General features: G+C 42.7%; 1 protein-coding gene across 1 annotated transcript in view; it reads right to left on the bottom strand.

Moving 5' to 3' along the window:
• Positions 1-18129, bottom strand: part of LOC114641125 (C3a anaphylatoxin chemotactic receptor) — a 53783-nt gene extending 35654 nt beyond the window's left edge. Inside the window, exon 1 of the mRNA XM_028790234.2 lies at positions 17961-18129. The gene's annotated coding sequence lies outside the window, so the exon portion shown is untranslated. The remainder of the gene's footprint in view (positions 1-17960) is intronic.
• Positions 18130-25444: the final 7315 nt, after the last annotated feature.

Raw genomic sequence — 25444 nt, 5'->3', positions numbered from 1 at the left:
ACCCATCTGGATGACCCAACGGCGGCCTTTTGGGCACCAGTAGGCCCACCACAGCACACAGGACCACCCAAAAAAGACATCAATCGATTATGAGTGCAGAATGGAGCTGCTAGAATCTTAACTAGGAAAAGAAAATCCGAGCACATCACCCCAGTCCTGATGTCACTACACTGGTTACCAGTGTCATTTAGAATTGAGTTTAAAATACTGCTGATGGTTTACAAAGCCTTAAATCATCTCTGCTCCATCTTATATTTCGGAATGTCTGACACCTTACACTCCAAATCGTAACCTTAGATCTTCAAATGGGGGTCTGCTTAGAATTCCAAGAACAAAATTTAAAAGAAGTGGTGAGGTGGCCTTCTGCTGTTATGCACCTCAAATCTGGACTAGCTGACCGCATAGAAATTCAGTGGAGCACTTTAAAAAACTGATAAAAACACATTATTGTAAGATGGCTTTCTCATAACTTCATTTTAGTTTAATCCTGAAGCTATGTATATTCAATTAATTTTCATTATCATTCATGGTGGGTCCGTAATCCGTACTAACCCCTACTTTCTCTGCTGATCTTTTTCCGTTTTTCTGAAGTGGCGACCTGTGCCCCCACCACCTGATCAAAGCACCGTGATGTCCCTTCATTGAAGTCCACATGACTGTCATCATCAAGTTCTTCCTTGTGAACCTTGAATACCATGAGGATTGATGTTACATGACATTGATGTTAGGTAAAATGCCTAGAGGGGGCCGGTCAGGTGGTCTCGTGGCCCCAGAACCCCTGCAGATTTTATTTTTCCTCCACCCGTCTGGATTTTTTTTTTGTTTTTTGTTTTTTTTGTCATCCCTGGCCATCAGACCTTACTTTTATTCTATGTTAATTAGTGTTCCCTAATTTTATTTTGTCTTTTTTCTCTTTCTTCATCATGTAAAGCACTTTGAGCTTCATCACTTGTATGAAAATGTGCTACAGAAATAAATGTTGTTGTTAGGTGGTGAAGTGGTGAGAGAGACAGAGGATGTTTAGGGTTCCAGAATGACTAGGCCATGGAGGGCAGTTCAGCCTGAATATCGGGATACCACCCTACTCTTCATGAAGGATGCTCAGGGATTTTTTATGACCATAGAGAGTCAGGACATTGGGTTTACGTCTCATTTGAAAGGATTGTGCCATTTTTACAGCACAGTTGTGCCCATCACTGCACTGGGGCATCAGGATCCACACACAGACCATGGGGTAAGCGCCCCCTTCACCAACACCTCTTTCAGCAGCAACCCAAGCTTATCCTGGTTGGTCTCCCATCCAAGTACTGGCCAGGCCTGAACAGGCTTAGCTTCAGGTGGGTGACCTGTTCTGAAGTGCAGGTGGGATGGCTCACTGTGCCTAAACAAACCTCATGACGGCACGTTGTTCAACAATCCCTGAGCAGAGCGGCCATGTTCATTTGGCCTGGGCTTCAACTAGATCAGGGATCTCAAACTTCGGTCCTGGAGGGCCGCAGTGGCTTCAGGTTTTCATTCTCACCCTTTTCTTAATCAGTCACCTGTTTTTACTGCTGATTAACCTCTTTGGAATTCATTTTAATTGACTTGCTCTTGAAGACTCGGACCCCTTAATTGTTTCTTTTTCCTTAATTAGCAGCCAAACAATAATGAGATACAAAATGAGCCTAAACAGTAAGGCTCACAATGAGGCTGTGAATACTTATGTACATGGGATTTCTCAGTTTGTTTATTTTTAATAAATTTGCAAAAATCTCAAGTAAACTTTTTTCACGTTGTCATTATGGGGTGTTGCGTGTAGAATTCTGAGGAAAAAAATGAATTTAATCCATTTTGGAATAAGGCTGTGACATAACAAAATATGGAAAAAGTGATGCGCTGTGAATACTTTCTGGATGCACTGTATGTTACCTATGACAATAAAATGTCAATCAGAAAACTGCTTGTTCTATTTCTATGTTGTGTTTCTTGGGAAATTCACCGGTTATAGATTCCCAGGCAACTCCGGGTACTCCTGCCAGTATATTATATATTAGTAAACCTTCAAAATAATGTGCAGTTAAAGTCTCAACAGCATCTCTGGAGAGCTTCGTAGTGGCAGATAACCAAGCAGCTCTGAAAATGTCCGCTTTGTTTGGGACTCCATACCTCTGTGAGTCTGACGTGAATGTCATGAAGTTAAAGTTCAGAACAAGACTGACAGACAAACATTTAAATGACTCCAGAAGAGTGAACCTGAGTGGCTCCACTCCACCAGACACCTCAGTGCCAGTCATCTGACTAACTAAACAACACGTCACACATGCGACTGGACCTGTGAATAAAGTGACACGGTGACATGTGACAAAATGACAAATGAAGAAGTCAGATCTGTGGATTTGGAATTGCATTGTTTTGTTTTGACAGCATTCACATTTTAATTCAATAGTGTGAGTGAGAAACATTACAAAATGCATACAGACATACACTAAATATTTTTTTATGATGTTTTAGTGCAAAATGTGAGTTGTGGACACCAACATTTTGTAAACGTTCAGGCCAAACGTGCTTATTCAGTTTGTTTGGGCTCAAATAAGGTATGAGAATAAACGTTAGAAAACACGAGTAGCTCTCGGCCATTTTCATTTTGTAAAAGGAGCACTCAGGGGAAAAAATGGTTGTGGACCCCTACTTTAGGGTCTTTCAAAACTCGACTTGATGTTTTTTTTGGAAGAACTAAATGGATAGGACTGGCCAGAACGATCTGTTCTCGTCCCAATTGTTCTAATGTTCTACAAATACTAAAATGTGTGCTTCAACTTAAATGTCTGAACTCTAAATATTCTCAGTTTTAATGGAAATTTGTCATTTTGGAACCTCCAATAGAGGTCCATAGAGGGCTGGACCCCCAGTGAAAGATCAACCATCAAAAACAGCTTCATTTTCGAAATCACTGGCCTTGAAATCAGTAGCACTGGCATAGTCGGGGAGGGAGTTTGGGGGCTTTGGTCTCACGTGTTTAGCCGCTGTCTAATGAATTGATCTTCGAGATGCCAGCCTTTGCTCCTTCCGTTTAGCATTTTTGATCTCAGTGGTTGATGGCGGGGACCTTCCACCAGGGGGTCAGCTACTCCATCCAGCTATTTATCAGAGAAGTGGGGCTCAGCCCCTGAGTAGTGTAACAGCTAGCAACGCGCCTGCCTAAAATCGTCTAGAACGAACCCCCACATGCTTATGTTGGAAATGGCTCATTTCTAACCTTCTGGGTGTGGCTCACGGAGGGCTAGGACCACCGGTAAACAATCAAATATCATAAATGATGTGATCAGTAACCTCGAAATCACATAAATCCACATTCCACATTCCCATATTACCAATCCCTATTTTTTTTCTCAAAGTTTTGTGGAAAGGAGTAACTTTAACCCCTCGTGTCCCATTTGGAGGTGCACCCAAGTGGTCGGTATTGATGTGGCCTGCACAAGTTTAAGTCCTTCTGATCATTTTTGCTGAAGACACCTACTAGATTGCTCTTTACCCCTTACGGATTGTGGAATGTGGCTGGGGGTGGTACTCAGCCGGGACGCCCAGAAGGACTGGAGGAGGGATTACGCCTCCTCCAGACCACGAGGGGGTGACCGCCCTGGTGGCTTTGGGGACCACGGGAGCTTAGATACTTAACCCTATAGGTCACCGCCAGGGGTCACCCAGATACCTGAGGAGCCCTGGTCCTCAGCACTTCCGGGGGAAGAAGACCAGGGACACCCGGAGTGCTTCCGGGTGCACAGCTGGCACTTCCGCCACACCAGGGAGTTGCTCATTGGGAGGCACCTGGAGCATTTCTGGGTGGGTATAAAAGGGGCCACCTCCCTCCATTCGCGGGCTGGAGTCGGGTGGAAAAGGACAAAGCTCGGAGGAGAGGAGTGCAGGCGGACCAGAAGAGAGAGAGAGAGGCATTGGAAAGGCCTGGACTTGTGGGTGACTGGTACTGTGGCACTGGGTTGTGTGCTGTTTATTTGTGATTATGTATAATAAACGTGCGTTGGGTTTTGTACCCACAGTGTCCGCCTGTCTGTGTCTGGGATGTTCCCCACAGGATGTAATATTCTTGCAAAAACTATGGTCCAAAAGTGGTTTAAAAAAATGAGGGGTTTTCAGGTCTGGTGGAGAGGACCCTAAAAAAAACTCGCCTAACTGGACATCAAGGCAAGTCGAATGACGTATCATATGTGTGGGCTTTCTCGTACCCAGGAGTAGGGAGGCGCCGGACCAAAGAAATAAACAAAAGTGAAAACTGAAGTGAATACAATATGTACACAGTAAACTCTTCAGTTTTAAATTAACAGGCGGCACGGTGGCGCAGTGGGTAGCGCTGCTGCCTCGCAGTTGGGAGACCTGGGGACCCGGGTTCGCTTCCCGGGTCATCCCTGCGTGGAGTTTGCATGTTCTCCCCGTGTCTGCGTGGGTTTCCTCCGGGCGCTCCGGTTTCCTCCCACAGTCCAAAGTCATGCTGGTTAGGTGGATTGGCGATTCTAAATTGGCCCTAGTGTGTGCTTGGTGTGTGGGTGTGTTTGTGTGTGTCCTGCGGTGGGTTGGCACCCTGCCCAGGATTGGTTCCCTGCCTTGTGCCCTGTGTTGGCTGGGATTGGCTCCAGCAGACCCCCGTGACCCTGTGTTCAGATTCAGCGGGTTGGAAAATGGATGGATGGATAATGAGATTCTGTGTCCATACATACAGTGGGTATAGAAAAGAATCCCCCCATTTGAAATATTCCCAATTTTATTTGCTTTACAGCCTTATATGAAAACACACACACCAATACTTTTTCCAGCTTTACTTACTCAATGCAACCTCTAACATCCAAGTGAAAGATATCACAGCTACAGTTCAGAAGAATTTAAAAAAATAAAAAACAAGAAATACTGAGATGACTAAAGGACCCCAACCCCCAGCACCAAACTCACTCAGGTGTCAGTGCCCACCATTTCCATTGCGGTTACTTGTTTCCCCCCACCGGTGATCAGTTGTAATGAGTGTGATCAGTGAAACTGTTCCTGGTCCATTCATTCCCTTGCTTGGTAGTGCAACTGACAGCAAACACCTGACTAGGGGTGGGGGGCCACTGTCAAAAGATCTCAGGACAAAGTTGTGGACAGACATAAGGCAGGAGATGGAGACAAAAACATCTCAAAGGCTTTATCAATCCCAAGGAGCCCAGTAAAGTCCACCATAAAGAAGTGTTTGGTACGACTAGAACCCTCCAAACTGAATGGTAGAGCAAAGAGGAAACTGGTAAGAGAGGCTACCGAGAGGTCAATGGCCACTTTGAAGGAGTTACAGGATTTGATGGCACAGAGTGGTCATTAATGGTGTGCATGTGACAACAATTTCACAAGCGCTCCTCAATTGTGACTTGTTTATAAGGGTCGCACTTCTCAAGAAAGGCCACATGAAGGCTCGTTTGAGCTTCGCCAGAATGCACCTTGAAGATTCTGATGCCAAGTGGAAAAAGGGTCTTATGGTCAGATGAGACCAAAATCAAACTATCTGGCCTCAATACCAAATGGTCCACCAATGCAGCTCACCATCCACAATACACGTAAAGCATGGAGGGGGCAGCATCCTGTTGTGGGGGAACCTGGGGCTCTCGTTAGGGTAGAAGGGAAAATGGATGGAGCAAAATACCATCAAATTCTTGAGGAAAACCTGCTACCCTCTGCCAGAAAGTTGAAGATGGGCAGAATGTTCACCTTTCAACACAACAATGACCTGAAGCACACAGCAAAATGGACCACACAGTGGCTGAAGGAGAAAAAAGTGAATGTCCTGGTGTAGCCAATCAGAGCCCAGACCTCAATCACAGTGAAAATCTGTGGAAAGATCTGAAGATAGCAGACCACCAACGCTCACCATCCAATGTGAGCGAACTTGAACAGTTAAACTGTAAAGAAGAGTGGGGGGCAAATATTACACAATCTAGGTGGGCAAAGCTGATAGAGAAGAATCCCAACAGACTCAAGGCTGTCATTAAAGCAAAAGGGGGGTCAACAAAATGACATTTGGAAGGTCCTTTATTCATCTCAGGATTTCTTGTTTTTGATTTTTTTCAAATTCTTCTGAACTGTAGCTCTGATATATTTCACTTGATGTTAGAGGTTGCATTGAGTAAGTAAAGCTGGGAAGAAATATTGAGTTGTGTGTTTTCATTTCAGGCTGTAAAACAAACAAAATGGGAATATTTCAAAGGGGGTAATTCTTTTCTATACCCGCTGCATGTATACTCTAAAGAGCGACATTAAGGGTTGATTTGGAATTTTAATTTGGTAGGAGTTGTGTACGTGCGTCTGCGTGCGTGTGTGTGTATGACGCCGCTGTTTCTTTTTATTCGATAAGCAGAGCCGGTTCAAACCATTTATGAGAGTTGTGGGACACAGGGGTCCTTGAACTCTGATACTGAATGGGCTTTGTTACCCGCATATGCAAGTAAAAGTGCGCATGCTCCGTATACCCAGGAGCGCTCGTTCCATTCAGTTCTGCGTATATTTGCAAAGGAGCATGCGCTCCTGGCACCGAGCGGGAAACCACACGTAGGATTCCAAACGGGCACATTCTGTACAGAACAAAGTCACAGACCCAGCAGCTTGACTGATTTTTGCCTTTCAACATCACACAATGCAGAGAGCTAAAGGACACATTTATAGATCCGCTCCATGGCTTTGGTCCCAACAGATTTCGGGACTGACTTGTGGACATTACTTGACCAGCGACATGGCGATTTCAGGAAGCAGTCTCCTTTAATTAGCAGAAACTTTGTTATAAGAGGTAGATGTTCAGTAAGAGGTATAAGTACACGAAAGACAAAAGCGTGGTTTATTGTCTGGCTGTGCCGAAGCTGTCCTCAACTTCCTCGGCCGCTTCCCTAATCTTCTATACGCCTCCTTTCATTCGGCTTCACGACCCCTCGCGCCGCTCACCTGGGCTCTGAGGCGACACTCTTTGCACTCACACTATTCCAAATTCCATGTGTTTCCATCATTAAAGAGACTGTCCGGTAGCCATGCACGTCTGCAAAATAGACTTTAGCTACGAAGATGCAACTCTGATTGTTTGTGGGTCGCCGCGTTTTCTGTTTGCGCCCCTACTAGCGCACTTCATGATTCTTCTAAACATAATCTGGATTGAATTCTGTTACTCGGCATTTCTTTTCTTCAGCGTCTATACTCTCTATATCGTGAAATTTACTTTCTTAAGATACCGATTGGAATTATCATGCCATATTTGGAAAATCATATTTATTACTTTGTAAAAACATGAATATAACTGCAGTACAAGTGAAATAATACCTAAACACTCACGTATGTAAATTCCCGTTCTACAGCATACACGATTTCAGCGCCTGTTCCGTGCGGAGGAGGTGGCCCAATGACAAGCGTGGCGCCCAAGCAGACAGGTGCTTGAACTTGAGCATGCGCCGTAGCGCCGCTCGTGCCGCGTTCATTATAAAGGAGCTTCATTCCCAGAGGATTTGTTAACCTGCTCTACTAATGACAGACTTATGAATTGGAGTGATAATTTTAAATTGCCAGCTTAGTCATCGTGCAGGGGCAGACAAGTGAACTAATCAAGAACAATGGCGTAAAGATGAGGTGAGAGAGAGAGAGAGACGGATCGGATTTCTTAACGGACGTTTATGAATGAATGTAATCAGTTTAAATGAGTGAAAACAGCAAAAGGCAAAGGAAAAATAGAGGAACCACTGTCTAGAAGCCTAATAATAACGTCACATCTTAAAACATAACATTTTTTTCTTTCCATAGCACATTTTCGTACAGGACGTGAAGCTCAAACTGTTTAACAAGAGACATCAAAGAAAAAAGTCCAAGAAACAGAACAGAATAACAAATCAGAAATAAAGTAGTGGTGCTTTCCACCAAAGATGGGCTTAAAACTTAAATAATCGCTATAGACCTCAGCATTAATGTTTGAGTGTACCATCAAATTAATTGTATTCAGTAGTGCATGTAGTAATAAAATGCATTGCATTTGCCATTCCAACAGATGGCACATCACAGATGTTTGCAGTACCAAAACAGCAACAAATGTTTGTGATGTGCCTTCTGTTGGAATGACAAATGCAATACATATGACTCGGTTGTGCGCCATTTAGCATGGGGTTTGTCAAAGCACAGTGTTAATGTTTGTGTGGCACCAACTGTTGTAACAACAAATGCAATACAAATGACTCTGTTATGTGTCATTTAGCATGGGGCTTGTCAAAGCACAGTGTTAATGTTTGTGAGGCACCATCTGTTGGAACAACAAATGCAATACATATGACTCTGTTATGTGTCACTTAGCATGGGGCTTGTCAAAGCACAGTGTTAATGTTTGTGAGGCACCATCTGTTGGAATGACAAATGCAATACATATGACTCTGTTATGTGTCACTTAGCATGGGGCTTGTCAAAGCACAGTGTTAATGTTTGTGAGGCACCATCTGTTGGAACAACAAATGCAATACATATGACTCTGTTATGTGTCACTTAGCATGGGGCTTGTCAAAGCACAGTGTTAATGTTTGTGAGGCACCATCTGTTGGAATGACAAATGCAATACATATGACTCTGTTATGTGTCACTTAGCATGGGGCTTGTCAAAGCACAGTGTTAATGTTTGTGAGGCACCATCTGTTGGAATGACAAATGCAATACATATGACTCTGTTATGTGCTATTTAGCATGGGGCTTGTCAAAGCACAGTGCTAATGTTTGTGAGGCACCATCTGTTGGAACAGCAAATGCAATTTGTTTTATTACAACACATGTTTGTGGTACTTCACTGGTTGGAATGGCAGAGACATAGCAATAAGAAGGACACGCACAAACAGACTTAGAATTATCTCTTTGTTAATGTGGAAAAGTATATGAATGAATAGAAGAAGTAAGCCAATCAGTCAGTCATTTTCTAACCCACTTAGTCCTAAAGAGGAGTGATGGAGCCAATCCCATCTAGCAAAGGGCACAAGGCAGAAACAAATCCTGGATGATGCCTCAGTCCACCAATCACACACTAGGGCCAATTTAGTATCACCAATCCACCTGCATGTCTTTGGACCATGGGAGGAAACATGCAAACTCCACACGAACCCAGGTCTCCTTATTGTGAGGCAGCAGTGTTACCACTGCACCACTGTGCCACCAATAAAAGAAGTACACACTTAAATAATACACTTATGGAAACTTTCAATAAATATAACAGTAGTATAAGGCAGGCACATACCATCAAACTGTCAATCAACTTTGATTGATGACCTTAAGTCCTGCCCCCTTTCCTCTGATTGGTGGGTGTGAGTGTTGGCCCCGCCCATCCCCCTGATTGGTGGAAGTGAAGGATGGCCCCCGCCCCCTGGAGGTGGATTGGTGAATGACAACCTGTCCCCGCCCAGACTCCCACCCCCTCCACCTGATTGGCCCTGCTTTCTGTCAAGAGCCGTTTGATGGATGTCTGCCCCCCCCTCCCCCTTTCATCAGTCAAGAACATTTTGATGGATGATGTCTCTGCCTTGGCGCCCGGTCTGGCAATGCTCATAATTGGTTGGCCCCCCACTTCCCAGCAAAGGTGAATTTTTAAAAAATACTGACAGTTTGACAGTATGTGCCTGCCTTATACTACTTATAACTATTGTGGAGATGGTGTGAAACATTATCTCTAAGTATTATATTTTTTCAGAAAGTAACAATTCCTTAAAAATGTGTTTCACAAAATGCAATTCCCTTTTTACCAAAAAAAAAAAAATCTATGTGGAAGGACAGAGGTGAGCATCAGCAGGGCATGCTGGAGCTGCACAGAATGGCCTGGCAGACTGGACTGAAGGGAGGAGTAAAGACACACGGTGGCACAAGGTGGGAAGCAGATGACCCACCACATGATGGACCACATGGATTGGGATCTGACTGCAGCCGTGCAATTGGTGACACCTCAGCTTTTCTTCTTCTTCTTTCGGCTGCTCCCATTAGGGGGTCACCACAGTGGATCATCTTCTTCCATATCTTTCTGTCCTCTACATCTTGTTCTGTTACACCCATCACCTGTATGTCCTCTCTCACCACATCCATAAACCTTCTCTTAGGCCTTCCTCTTTTCCCCTTCCCTGGCAGCTCTATCCTTAACATCCTTCTCCCAATATACCCAGCATCTCTCTTCTGCACATGTCCAATGTTGCCAGTCTCGCCTCTCTGACTTTGTCTCCCAAATGTCCAACTTGAGCTGACCCTCTAATGTCCTCATTTCTAATCCTGTCCATCCTCGTCACACCCAATGCAAATCTTAACATCTTTAACTCTGCCACCTCCAGCTCTGTCACCTGTGCCACCGTCTCCAACCCATATAACATACTGTAGCTGGTCTCACTACCGTCCTGTAGACCTTCCCTTTCACTCTTGCTGATACCCGTCTGTCACAAATCACTCCTGTCACTCTTCTCCACCCACTCCACCCTGCCTGCACTCTCTTCTTCACTTCTCTTCCACAATCCCCATTACTCTGTACTGTTGATCCCAAGTATTTAAACTCATCCACATTCACCAACTCTACTCCCTCATCCTCATCATTCCACTGACCTCCCTCTCATTCACACACATGTATTCTGTCTTGTTCCTACTGACCTTCATTCCTCTCCTCTCTAGCGCATATCTCCACCTCTCCCTACTATTGCTACAGATCACAATGTCATCAGCAAACATCATAGTCCACGGGGACTCCTGTGTAATCTCATCTGTCAACCTGTCCATCACCATTGCAAATAAGAAAGGGATCAGAGCCGACCCCTGATGTAATCCCACCTCCACATTCATCACCACATTAAACACTGGGGAAGCTCCAGGATTGTCACCAGGGAAGGTGGCATAGAAAAGCAGAAGGCTTCATCTGGGGATCCCAGCAGCTGTGGCATGTCTGGCCTGCCTGTCCTATGGGACGACTTATTGCCATTATGTCCTAAAATGTAAGGAGGGATGAGCACAGGAAAGGTGGCATGGGATGCTGTTCCACAGTTGTGGAGCCTTGGGCTCAAATCATGACCTTTCGTGGTTGCACATTTTCCATTAACATTCACTTATGTGACTGACACCTTTATCAAGGTGATTTACAAGACTTAGGACACAACTGGCGACATTTCTTTTCATTTACTAATTGGAGTACAGGCTGGTCAAGTGACTTGCTCAGGGTCACACAGTGGCAGTAGCGGGTTCTGAACCCACAGCCTCAGGGTTTGAGGTTCACTCACTCACTCTGGGGCCTCATAGATGGTGTTGTCCCCATCTCCATGTGAAATTCCAACCACAGATACATAGGGCAGTCAACTTTCTATCATCTATTAGGCTGAAACATTTATCCAAGGTGACCTACAACAATTATGACACAATTGGATCCATTTCTTTCGGTTTTCCCAATTGGTGCCCGGGCAGGTGAAGTGACTAGCTCAGGGTCACACAGATGTCAGGATGTGAACCTACAGCCTCAGGGTTTGAAGTTCAAAGCCTTAAATACTATGCCACCCTGATGGCTTGATGGTAAGATGGTCAGACACCATCTATGAGTGAGTGAACCCTTTAAAGCATTGACATCCCACCCTGCATCACTTTCTGTCATATGGGCAGCTTAAAATCCCGAGGTGAACCAAATTCAGAAAATGGATGGATGAGTGCAGGGAGTGCACACTATCTGAAATATGAGATATAATGCTGCTGATGCCCGCTGCCCCTGAACTTGCCTCCCTACACATCTTGTCCTCTGTCTACGCTTGGCTTTCTCATCTAAGAGCATTTTAACCCTCAATTCCTTCTCCTCTTCCCTTCATGCCAGAGTCCAGGATACAGCCAGCCCTTTAATGTATGCCCTGTAGACCTCTCAATCATACCCTGCAGTTATGTGACGGGAATGACTCAAAGATCTGAGAGCGCCCCCTGGAAGCCCAGTTTGATCCAGTTTTAATAAATGACCCAGGTCATGGCGCCAAGTGCTACAGTTTCCAAAATTAAAACTCACTTTGTGTGACCCACAGCATCACATACAATTAATGGGGCTGCATGGATAACAAATGGAAGGAGCGCATCAGTTAAATTGGTGTTAACAGTAGGATATCTTATCACCATTGTCAGGTGAGTCTACGCTGGTGAGGGTGTAACAGCATTAAGGAGCAAAGCTGAGTGGCATACTGAGTGATGTCACCATCCCTCGTTAGAAGAGGATGATTGTAACTCCCCAGACAGCTATGGGGGCAGAAATATGGCGGGGGGGTTGTTCTTCATCTCCTGGTAGGCTAACTGCTCAGCCCTATACTTGAAAAGACATGTACCTGAAAAACAGAAAGTCACTTGGACCAAAGATAAGTGAAAAGAGCTGTCAGAGAGAAGATCAACGCTCATAATAGGAAGTCAGAAGAGCAAAAATCCAAAGGGAAAGCTGAAAAAATTGGAATCCCAAAGGTGATAAAGTCACAGGAGTTTGGAAAATCCAAAAACTGGAAAACGCTGAGCTTTTTCTAGTATGACTGGGGGGCTCTGCCCCCTGCTCACTTCGCTCGCCAACCCCCAGGCGGGCGCTATGCACTAGCCACTTCACGGCTCTGCCGCTCGCATATGGCAATGTGGATGTCCAATTTAAACACATTGTTATTTTCTTGGGAATTGTTACTTATGTATAATAGAACTAACTATTTTGCATTACAGTGAGTAATTAACGAATTGAAAAATAGTAAATCGCAATAAGTTGAAAGAAAATTGTTTCATGTTGTGTTAGAGGTATTCATTATGTTATACGTTTTCATTCTATTTGGATTTTAAATTAACACGGCAATACTTTTTAAACTTACACTTTTATTGTGAAACTTCAGTAAAAATAATTTTTGGAGTTAACTTTTCGTCAATATCGGGCTGAATTTTGAGTCTGTGTTTGGAGTTACATCGTGACGACGCAATGTATAACTGCCCATGAGTGAATTTCGTTTCTTTCTCTCTAATAAATAAACTGACTTTTTTGAATTTTTGTACCTGTGATTTGTTAATTGTCATAGCAAAAGCTCTTCTAACAGTAAACTGTAAACGTTTTAATACGAATGTCATACTAAAATCTCCTTTGGTGTCCAATGTCATTAGTGAAGATGTACTACATTACCTTTCTTGTTGCCTGTTAAAATTTTACATGTCAGAATTGTTCGACCGGTTTTGAATAGAACTAATCTTGTCCCATTGCATAGCCCATCACTCATAAATAAATTACACAATAACAGCATGATACATCCTTCTTTCAACAGTAATTTGTGCGGTGGAAGACCAGGCGGTGTTAACGGTTGTAGATATTCTACCGGATATTGTAAGTTGATGTTTTCATCTTCCACACCATCACCACCAACTGTTTCAGCAGAGTCTATTGATACGCATTTAACCATATTTGCCGTGTAAGTGGTCGAAAGTTTCCTCAGTTATATGCAATTTGAAAGAAGTGCTAATGCTTGTGATGTGCCATCTGTTGGAATGAAAAATGCAATGCATGTTATAACTACAAATGTTTGAAATGCACCATCCATTGACATGAAAAATGCAATTTATTTTATTACTACAAATGTCTGTGATCTGTTAGAATGACAAATTCAATGCATATGTTTCTGTTACAGTATATGCTATTTGGTATATGATTTGCAAAAGCAGTGCTTATGTTGGTGATGCACCATCTGTCGAAATGAAAAATGCAATGAATTTTATTACTAAAAATGTAATGCGCCATATGTTGGAAATAAAAATGCAATGCATTTTATCACTACATGAATTACAAGATATATTTCTACAGATGGTGCACTGCATACACTAAGGCTAAATACAGTGAGTTCTATATGGTTATTTTTACCCTTCTTAGACGGATAGCACTGCTTGTCCATAGTACAACATTTTAAAATCTATCAAATTTAGAGGCCCCCAACCTGGACACCAGTCCATCACAGAGCCCTCTTGTGCACATCAAGCCATCTAAACAATCTGACACAAAAACATGGGGAGAAAGTGCAAACTCCAGACAGACAACCATAAGGTCAGTGATTTGAACTGAGGATAGTAGATCTGTGAGGCAAAAGTGCTTACCACAGCACAGCCGTATCATCCAAGTAATAGACACCATTTGCACTTGTTAATATTTTAGAACAAATTCACTTTACATTGAGTGGCACATTGGTTAGTGCTGCAGCCACACCACTTCAGGCACCTCAGTTCAGTTCCTGGTCCGGTCCCATCCTTGCCCCCTGTAATGGATGTGTACCAGACAGATGGACAAGTAGACTGTTTTAAATTAATGCTTCCTACCATGATGTCATCAGTAGAAAGTTGTCACCTACAATCAACACCCTGTGTGAGTTTGTGTCTAAAGGTGCATTGTGCTCACTGAATAAAGCCAGTTAAGCCATTGACAGGCCACCCAGGTCACTCTATTCTAATCCTTAGTGTTGGCGAGATTATCCCCACCACTAACAACCCAACTTAAATTGTGGTGCACCCTATCAGTTTGCAGAGGTGACTCGCTGCTTTCCTGTTGAGAACTTCTCAGGCACCTAAAAGTCACCTTAACAGGTGACATTCATGATTATGATGGGCCTGTTTTAGCCCTCGTTCCTTTACAGGGCAAGGAATACATCGGTAGGGGTCCAGCTTGGCAAGTGGGTTAAGACACATTGAGGGCTTCTTAAGGTAACTGATAAGTCTGAGCAGGATTGACAAAGTGTCAGAGGAAACTCACTGCAGACAGGAGAGTCATCTGTGCTGAGGGGCAGATAACCATCTGAATGGTGAGAATGAAGATGTGTTTGAGGAAATCATTCACTACTGTGCAACCGCAGCTACAGGAAGACATGAGTGTCTTTCCTATGTTTAACATTTTACATATCAAATTTATCTGTCTAAGCATTTCATCACCTGTCCTTTTGGTGCCATTCATCTACACATCATTCAGTCCTATATTGAATTGGGCCTTTTATATTTAACTAACCATACTGTATAGTGCATTTCCTATCTGGCTTAACTAGTTATGCAAGTAAGAATTTCACAATACTCTTATAATGACCTCATGCACATATACAGTGACTTTCATGTATATATGAATTTTATATATGGCTTTTCATATCTACCTCTATGGTGCCTTTTACTGATTTAATATTTAAAGAGCGCTTCACATTTCACACTTTGATATGTTACATATTGTCTTACATTCTTATGTCCATCTAACTGTTGCACAGTGCCTTTCATACAATATTTATGCATGAATCTAGTTATATGGTATATTTCATGTACTGTACATAGCTATCTGTTATATAGTGCCTTTCAGATATATGGCATATCACACATTATCATCTATCTATCCATCTGTCTCTGCAATTGTATAGTGCCTTTCAGCCATTTGTATGTATTGCCTTTTCTATCTATCTATCTATCTATCTATCTATCTATCTATCTATCTATCTATCTATCTATCTATCTATCTATCTATCTATCTATCTATCTATCTATCTATCTACAGTTAGGTCCATAAATATTTGGACAGAAACAACTTTTTTCTAATTTTGGTTCTGTACATTACCACAATGAATTTTAAATGAAACAACTCCAATGCAGTTGAAGTGCAGACTTTCAGCTTTAATTCAGTGGGGTGAACAAAACGATTACATAAAAATGTGAGGCAATTAAAGCAATTTTTGAACACAATCCCTTCATTTCAGGGGCTCAAAAGTAATTGGACAATTGACTCAAAGACTATTTCATGGGCAGGTGTGTTCAAGTCCATCGTTATGTCCTTATCAATTAAGCAGATAAAAGGCCGATAAAGGCAGATAAAAGGTTGATTTGAGGTGTGGTGCTTGCATGTGGAAGATTTTGCTGTGAACAGACAACATGCGGTCAAAGGAGCTCTCCATGCAGGAGAAAGAAGCCATCCTTAAGCTGCGAAAACAGAAAAAACACATCCGAGAAACTGCTCCAATATTACAAGTGGCAAAATCTCCAGTTTGGTACATCCTGGGAAAGAAAGCAAGCACTGGTGAACTCAAAAACGCAAAAAGACCTGGACGTCCACGGAAGACAACAGTGGTGGATGATCGCAGAATTATTTCCATCGTGAAGACAAACCCCTTCACAACAGCCAACCAAGTGAACAACACTCTCCAGGGGGTCGGCGTATCGATATCCAAGTCTACCATAAAGAGAAGACTGCATGAAAGTAAATCCAGAGGGTACACTGCAAGGTGCAAGCCACTCATAAGCCTCAAGAATAGAAAGGCTAGATTGGACTTTGCTAAAGAACATCTAAAAAAGCCAGCACAGTTCTGGACAAACATTCTTTGGACAGATGAAACCAAGATCAACCTCTACCAGAATGATGGCAAGAAAAAAGTATGGAGAAGGCGTGGAACAGCTCATTATCCAAAGCATAGCACATCATCTGTAAAACACGGTGGAGGGAGGCAGTGTGATGGCTTGGGCGTGCATGGCTGCCAGTGGCACTGGGACACTCGTGTTTATTGATGATGTGACACAGGACAGAAGCAGCCGAATGAAGTCTGAGGTGTTCAGAGACATACTGTCTGCTCAAGTCCATCTAAATACAGCAGTCAAACTGATTGGGCGGCGTTTCATGATACAGATGGACAATGACTTTAAACATTCAGCCAAAGCAACCCAGGAGTTTATTAAGGCAAAGAAGTGGAAAATTCTTGAATGGCCAAGTCAGTCACCTGATCTTAACCCAACTGAGCAGGCATTTCACTTGTTGAAGACTAAACTTCAGATAGAAAGGCCCACAAACAAACAGCAATTGAAAGCCGCTGCAGTAAAGGCCTGGCAGAGCACTAAAAAGGAGGAAACCCAGCATGTGGTGATGTCCAGGAGTTCAAGACTTCAGGCTGTTATTGCAAGCAAAGGGTTTTCAACCAAGTATTAGAAATGAACATTTTATTTACAGTTATTTAATTTGTCCAATTACTTTTGAGCCCCTGAAATGAAGGGATTGTGTTCACAAAATGCTTTAGTTGCCTCACATTTTTATGCAATCGTTTTGTTCATCCCACTGAATTAAAGCTGAAAGTCTGCACTTCAACTGCATCGGAGTTGTTTCATTTAAAATTCATTGTGGTAATGTACAGAACCAAAATTAGAAAAAAGTTGTCTCTGTCCAAATATTTATGGACCTAACTCTATCTATCTATCTATCTATCTATCTATCTATCTATCTATCTATCTATCTATCTATATTGTGCCTTTCATCCATTCCTCCATCCATCCATCCATCCATCCATCCATCCATCCATCCATCCATCCATCCATCCATCATATAGTTCCTTTCCCACTTGTCTTTCTCATTATATCCATTATATTTGTATCTCTTTATATCTGACATGTCATTCATTGTCTTTCATCCACCTAACCTTCTTGTTATATAGTGCCTTTTGTCTTTCCATCTGTGTTTTGTAAGTCCCTCCATACAGATACTCAAAAACCAGCCCATTATGATAACCCCTGAAGGCCCACAGCAACACGACTGACTGGTTGATTGAATCACGTGGTGGTCTCTCCCCAGCTTTTCATGGCAGAACGACAGGCGCGGCGGCCAGGACACTGGACTACAAAGCCCCCGATGGCTGGTCCACTCCCAGCCCCCTGACCTTGATTGAGTCAGCTCTCCCACCTCTACTCAGTGTGCCCAGTTCTGAGTGACCCTGACCGGTGGCGCTCGTCACTTTGCCATCAGTAAGTGACAGCAATGTCCATTCCCTTACCTCCCTGCACAGATTTCTGCAGCCATCCTTCACAAGCTATTTATGACAAACAGAGCAAGTCAAAGTAGGTGAGCTGTCAGGCTGTCAGCCTACAAAGTGACAGAGCAGCCATACCCAGCTGTGCCCTCCGTTCGGCCGGCCCCCTGCTACCCTTCCACACGTCATCAGCCTTACCTGAAGGAGACGCTGGACACGGGGAAGTGAGTAGATTATGGAGACCCCCAGGATGGTATGCCACATGTCTCTCTCCTGGCTGTCTTATAGAGCGTCTGAGAGCGGAAGCAAGGAAGTTAGTACACTTCCACTTACACAAGCCACGACAAGACTGCGCTGAAGCAGTGCTGGTGCGGTGGGCGTGAGGAGGGCCGTCCTGCCAGCACATGTTTACACAAATCCTGGACGGCTGCCAGCTCAGAGCTATGGACGGCTGACAGGTCTGAGCGGTGGCCTGAGGACGGGCACATGCAGTGGCAAACACATGACAAAGGGGGGGAGGGGGGGCAAAATCTGATAAGGGACCTGAACTGGAAAATCATATTGAGTGTCATTTGGAGATTAGCAGGGGTCCAAAATAGCCAGAGAGAGGAAAGATTAGAAGTGGAATTTCCATTGTCCTGCATGCACCTCTGGTCCATGGCCAATTAGACATATGTGGACACTGGGGACAAATCCTGAGGTGGCACTACTGACCCTGATGAACAGAGTAACACGGCATACAGGGAAAGGCGCTATATTGGGTCTAACATCCTGGATGGACTGACCTTGTGGAAAATATGAAGTTTAAAATGTAAAATATGGAGAACGACTTTTAGATGAATGTGTCTAGGCAGTTATATAGTGCCTTTCAGCCATCCATTATCTGTCTATCATAAACCTTTCATCCATCCACCCATATTATCATGCCTTTCACATCTTTCTGTCTTGACATCTATCTATATAGTGCCTTTCATCTATTATATTGGGCTCTTCCTATATTTCAATGTGTGATATGCATATCTCTTTGGCTATGCACTTATATAGTGCCTTTCAGCTATCTATCTATCTATCTATCTATCTATCTATCTATCTATCTATCTATCTATCTATCTATGCATGTATTATATACAGTGGTGTGAAAAACTATTTGCCCCCTTCCTGATTTCTTATTCTTTTGCATGTTTGTCACACAAAATGTTTCTGATCATCAAACACATTTAACCATTAGTCAAATATAACACAAGTAAACACAAAATGCAGTTTGTAAATGGTAGTTTTTATTATTTAGGGAGAAAAAAAAATCCAAACCTACATGGCCCTGTGTGAAAAAGTAATTGCCCCCTGAACCTAATAACTGGTTGGGCCACCCTTAGCAGCAATAACTGCAATCAAGCGTTTGCGATAACTTGCAATGAGTCTTTTACAGCGCTCTGGAGGAATTTTGGCCCACTCATCTTTGCAAAATTGTTGTAATTCAGCTTTATTTGAGGGTTTTCTAGCATGAACCGCCTTTTTAAGGTCATGCCATAGCATCTCAATTGGATTCAGGTCAGGACTTTGACTAGGCCACTCCAAAGTCTTCATTTTGTTTTTCTTCAGCCATTCAGAGGTGAATTTGCTGGTGTGTTTTGGGTCATTGTCCTGTTGCAGCACCCAAGATCGCTTCAGCTTGAGTTGACGAACAGATGGCCGGACATTCTCCTTCAGGATTTTTTGGTAGACAGTAGAATTCATGGTTCCATCTATCACAGCAAGCCTTCCAGGTCCTGAAGCAGCAAAACAACCCCAGACCATCACACTACCACCACCATATTTTACTGTTGGTATGATGTTCTTTTTCTGAAATGCTGTGTTCCTTTTACGCCAGATGTAACGGGACATTTGCCTTCCAAAAAGTTCAACTTTTGTCTCATCAGTCCACAAGGTATTTTCCCAAAAGTCTTGGCAATCATTGAGATGTTTCTTAGCAAAATTGAGACAAGCCCTAATGTTCTTTTTGTTTAACAGTGGTTTGCGTCTTGGAAATCTGCCATGCAGGCCGTTTTTGCCCAGTCTCTTTTTTATGGTGGAGTCGTGAACACTGACCTTAATTGAGGCAAGTGAGGCCTGCAGTTCTTTAGACGTTGTCCTGGGGTCTTTTGTGACCTCTCGGATGAGTCGTCTCTGCGCTCTTGGGGTAATTTTGGTCGGCCGGCCACTCCTGGGAAGGTTCACCACTGTTCCATGTTTTTGCCATTTGTGGATAATGGCTCTCACTTTGGTTCACTGGAGTCCCAAAGCTTTAGAAATGGCTTTATAACCTTTACCAGACTGATAGATCTCAATTACTTCTGTTCTCATTTGTTCCTGAATTTCTTTGGATCTTGGCATGATGTCTAGCTTTTGAGGTGCTTTTGGTCTACTTCTCTGTGTCAGGCAGCTCCTATTTAAGTGATTTCTTGATTGAAACAGGTGTGGCAGTAATCAGGCCTGGGGGTGGCTACGGAAATTGAACTCAGGTGTGATACACCACAGTTAGGTTATTTTTTAACAAGGGGGCAATTACTTTTTCACACAGGGCCATGTAGGTTTGGATTTTTTTTCTCCCTAAATAATAAACACCATCATTTAAAAACTGCATTTTGTGTTTACTTGTGTTATATTTGACTAATGGTTAAATGTGTTTGATGATCAGAAACATTTTGTGTGACAAACATGCAAAAGAATAAGAAATCAGGAAGGGGGCAAATAGTTTTTCACACCACTGTAGTGCCTTTCATCTATTATATTGGGCTCTTCCTATATTTCAATGTGTGATAAGCATCTATCTATCTATCTATCTATCTATCTATCTATCTATCTATCTATCTATCTATCTATCTATCTATCTATCTATCTATCTATCTATCTATCTATCTATCTATCTATCTATCTATCTATCTATCTATCTATCTATCTATCTATCTATGCATGGATTATATAGTGCCTTTTCCTTTGGTATATCTAGTTCTACAATTCCCTTTGTCTATTATATTGGGCTCTTGCTGTACAGTATATGACATGTTATATATGGTCTTTTATCCATCTGTCCAAAATAACCTTTAGAACATTAGAACACTCTAGACGAGAACAGGCCATTCAGCCCAACAAAGCACACCAGTTCTCTCCACTTATTTCTTCCAAAAAAACATCAAGTCGAGTTCTGAAAGTCCCTAATGTCTTACTGTCTACTACACTACTTGGTCTCTTATTCCAAGTGTCTATCATTCTCCGTGTAAAGAAAAACTTCCCAATGTTTGTGCGAAATTTCCCGTTAACAAGTTTCCAACTGTGTCCCTGTGTTCTTGATGAACTCATTTTAAAGTTATTGTCTCGATCCATTGGACTAATTCACTAATTTTAAACACTTCAATCATTCCTCCTCTTAATCTTCTTTTATTTAAACTGTAAAGGCTCAGCTCTTTTAATCTTTCTTCATAACTCATCCTCTGTAGCCCTGGAATCAGCCTAGTCGCTCTTCTCTGGACCTTTTCTAGCGCTGTTATGTCCTTTTTGTAGCCTGGAGACCAAAACTGCACACAGGACTCCAGATGAGGCCTCACCAGTGTGTTATAAAGCTTGAGCAGAACCTCCTGTGACTTGTACTCCACACATCAAGGCGCTATATAACCTGACATTCTGTTAGCCTTCTTAATGGCTTCTGAACACTGTCGGGAAGTCGATAGCTTAGAGTCCACTACGACTCCTAAATCCTTCTCATAAGGTGGACTCTCGATTTTTCGACCACCCATTGTGTATTCAGACCTCACATTTTTACTTCATATGTGTCATACTTTACATTTACTGACATTAAATTTCATCTGCCACAAATCTGCCCAAGCCTGTCTGCTATCCAAGTCCTTCTGTGATGATATAACGGATTCCAAATTATCTGCTAATCCACCTATCTTGGTGTCATCTGCAAACTTAACCAGCTTGTTCCTTATATTACTATCTAAATCATTTATATATATTAAAAATAGCAGCGGCCCTAGCACTGACCCCTGTGGAACACCACTCTTAACATCGGCCAGTTCTGATGAGGTTCCTCACACCATCATCCTCTGCTTCCTGTGTCTGAGCCAATTCTGCACCCATCTACAAACATCACCCTGAACTCCCACCTCTTTTAATTTGATGCCCAACCTCTCATGTGGCACCTTATCAAATGCTTTCTGAAAGTCCAGATAAATAATCTCATCTGCTCCACTTTGATTGTATCATTTATTTGCTTCCTCATTTAATTCCAGCATGTTAGTAAAACACAACCTCCCTCTTCTGAACCCATGCTGAGTATTCAGTAAAATTCTACTTGCCATGTGCTGCTCAATCTTATCCTTAATAATTCCTTCCATTAATTTTCCTGTGATGCATGTTAAGCTCACTGGCCTATAGTTACTTGGATCTTCCCTGTCACCCTTTTTATATAACGGGATGATATTTGCCACATGCAACCTCATCTACAAATCAGTGTGTCAAGGGTTTATATCTGTACTCGCTAGCCTCCTTAAGAACTCGAGGATAAATATTATCCGGTCCTGGTGATTGTTTGATTTCAGCTTATTTAATCTGAGCAGCTCGTCTCCCTCTACAATTTCCAAATCCCTCAGTATCTCCTTAGTAGTCCCTGTTACCTCTCAGAGGTTATCCACTCCCTATCTTTTGAAGACCTCAGAAAAATGTGAGTTTAGGGCATCCGCTATTTCACTGTCTGTATCTTTTAATTCCCCTTCACTATTCCTGATGCATTTCACCTCTTCCTTGACTGTTCATTTACTATTAAAATATTGTAAGAATCTCTTAGGGTCTGCGGTGGGTTGGCACCCTGCCCGGGATTAGTTCCTGCCTTGTGCCCTATGTTGGCTGGGATTGGCTCCAGCAGACACCCGTGACCCTGTGTTCGGATTCAGCGGGTTGGACAATGGATGGATGGATCTCTTAGGGTTTTCTTTCGCCTAATCTGCTATATACAGTATATAACTCACTGGCCTATACTGTAGTTGCTTGGATCTGCCCTGTCACCCTTTTTATATAATGGGATGATATTTGCCATTTTCCACTCCTTCAGAATCTCTCCAGTGTGCAGTGACTTCCTAGAAATATGTGTCAAGGGTTTATATCTGCACTCGCTATCCTCCTTAAGAACTCGAGGATAAATATTATCTGGTCCTGATGATTTGTTTGATTTCAGTTTATTTAATCTGAGCAGCACTTCTCCCTCTACGATTTCCAAATCCCTCAGTACCTCCTTAGTAGTCCCTGTTACCACTGAGAGGTTATCCACTTGCTCACTGTCTGTATCTTTTAATTCTCCTTTACTATTTCTGATGCAATTCATCTCCTCCATTACTATTCTTTTACTACTAAAGTAAAGAATCTCTTAGGGTCGTCTTTCACTATATTTTCTATATTCCTTTCCAACTGTCTTTTAGCCTCCCTGATATACTTCTTAATGGTTGCTCTCCAGCTGGTTATATAGTGCCTTTTGACTGCCGATCTGTGTTTTGTAGCACTTTCTATATACAGAGTCCACACCAGTCTATTAACATGGCCTCAGAAGGCCCTGAAGGCACACGACTGACTAAATCAATCATGTGCCCCCCACCTCTCCCAGGCTTTTAATGGCTGATGGTCAGGGCACTGGACTTCAAAGCCCCCAATGACTGCTGAATGATGTGAAAAGTTTCTATCGATAGTTTATATTAGAAGGCCTGCCATGATGTGAACCAATCCCTAACGTGCATACTGTTTTGTAAATGGGCAGAAGTTCTTTTGCCATATGCGGTCTCAGTTAACCCTTTCTTACATTAGGGTGCCCTCTGGTGGCCACCAGTGTACATCACAAGGTGTGCTTAACATCTGGTGGCCAGCCAGATAGACCACCATTGTAAGTATAGCATGACAAAAGGCACTTCAGTTTTAAGGGGCTTGATCCTTTCCCAGCAGCATGGAACACAAGGCAGGAGACAACCGCTGGGCAGGATGCCATTCTATCACTGGGCCCACAAGCAATTTTTCATGGATGGAAATTCAGAGTTATGAGGGAGAACATGCCAATTCTGCAGTGATGTGGTTGTTGGCAAACTGGGTGTGTGTATGAGTAGGAATTTGTGGTGGACTGGTGTCCCATCTGGGTTTGGCTCCTGCCTGGTGCTCAGTGCTACTGGGTTAGGTGCCAGTCCTATGGCTTTGATTTCAGTTTATATGATCTCATACTGTTTTTGTCCAGCCGCTCAGTGTTCCAATTGGATGAGTTGTGCTGTTGACTGGAAGCCACTAGAGGGCACCCTAATGTAAAAATGGATTAATGGAGCCCCCATGAGGCAAAGACCACCTATTTATAATGCAACATGCACATTTCATGAATGCTACGTTCTGGGCAGAACTTGTAATCCAGTGTTTCTGAATTTCAAGTTCCTGTTGTTCATAATGGTGGTGAGTTGTGGTGGATGGTGAGTGAGTTGCACTTTAAAAGCCCCCACCCACACTTTGGCTCTGTCAATCACACTAGATTCATTAAAGGAGACATCCCTTCCTGCTTTGAAATCACTCTCAATTCACCAAGGGGACCCACCATAAAGATATGAGGACACTTACATGGGAAAAAGTGGGTCATGTCACCAGAAAGGCTGAAAAACACAGCTCTGTTTGACTGGCCACCGTAATAGCAGGCCTTTCAGGGTGTGCAGTGTCACTCTGTTCACACGGACAAACAGGCGGATTTGTTAAAGGATTCATTAAAGTAGTGTTAACGTGCCTGATGCACCATCTGTTGAAATGACAAACGCAATGCTTTTAATTACTACAAATGTTTATGATGCACCATCTGTTGGAATGAAAAAGACATAAGGACTGGATGGACACACAGATGCACAGATACACATGCACACTTGTCCTTTTATTAAGGTGAATAAGTTGATGTCTGTCTATCCACCAGTCATTCCCTGTTGGATGTATTCAGCATTAATGTCTGCAGTGCAGTCGGCCCGTCCAGTTGCTATTGTGTTATATGCCATTTGGTATGGGATTTGAAAAAGCAGTACTAATATTTGTGATGTGCCATCTGTTGGAATGACACATGCGGTGCATATGTCTCTGTTATATGCTGTTTGGTACAGGATCTGTAAAATGAGTATTAATGTTCCTGTGATGTGCCATCTGTTGGAATAACACGTGCAATGAATATGTCTCTGTTATATACTATTTGGTATGGGATTTATAAAAGCAGTACTACTGTTTGTGATGCCCTATCCATTGGAATGACACATGCAGTGCATATGTCTCTGTTATATGCTATTTGGTATGGGATTTGTAAAAGTAGTACTAATGTTTGTGGTGCACCATCTGTTGGAATGATGTATGCAATGCATATGTCTGTTATATGCTATTTGGTATGGCATCTGTAAAAGCAATACTAATGTTTGTTTTGCGCCATCTGTTGGAATGATGTATGCAATGCATATGTCTCTGATTTATGCTATTTGGTATGGGATTTGTAAAAGCACTACTATTGTTTGTGATACGCCATCTGTTGGAATGAGACATGAAATGCATATGTCTCTGTTATATGCTATTTGGTATGGGAATTGTAAAAGCACTACTATTGTTTGTGATACGCCATCTGTTGGAATGAGACATTAAAGACATATGTCTCTGTTATATGC

The sequence above is a fragment of the Erpetoichthys calabaricus genome, chromosome 4, assembly GCF_900747795.2.
Source record: "Erpetoichthys calabaricus chromosome 4, fErpCal1.3, whole genome shotgun sequence".
NCBI classification, from domain to species: Eukaryota; Metazoa; Chordata; class Cladistia; order Polypteriformes; family Polypteridae; genus Erpetoichthys; species Erpetoichthys calabaricus.
This window is presented reverse-complemented; position numbering and strand designations above follow the sequence as displayed.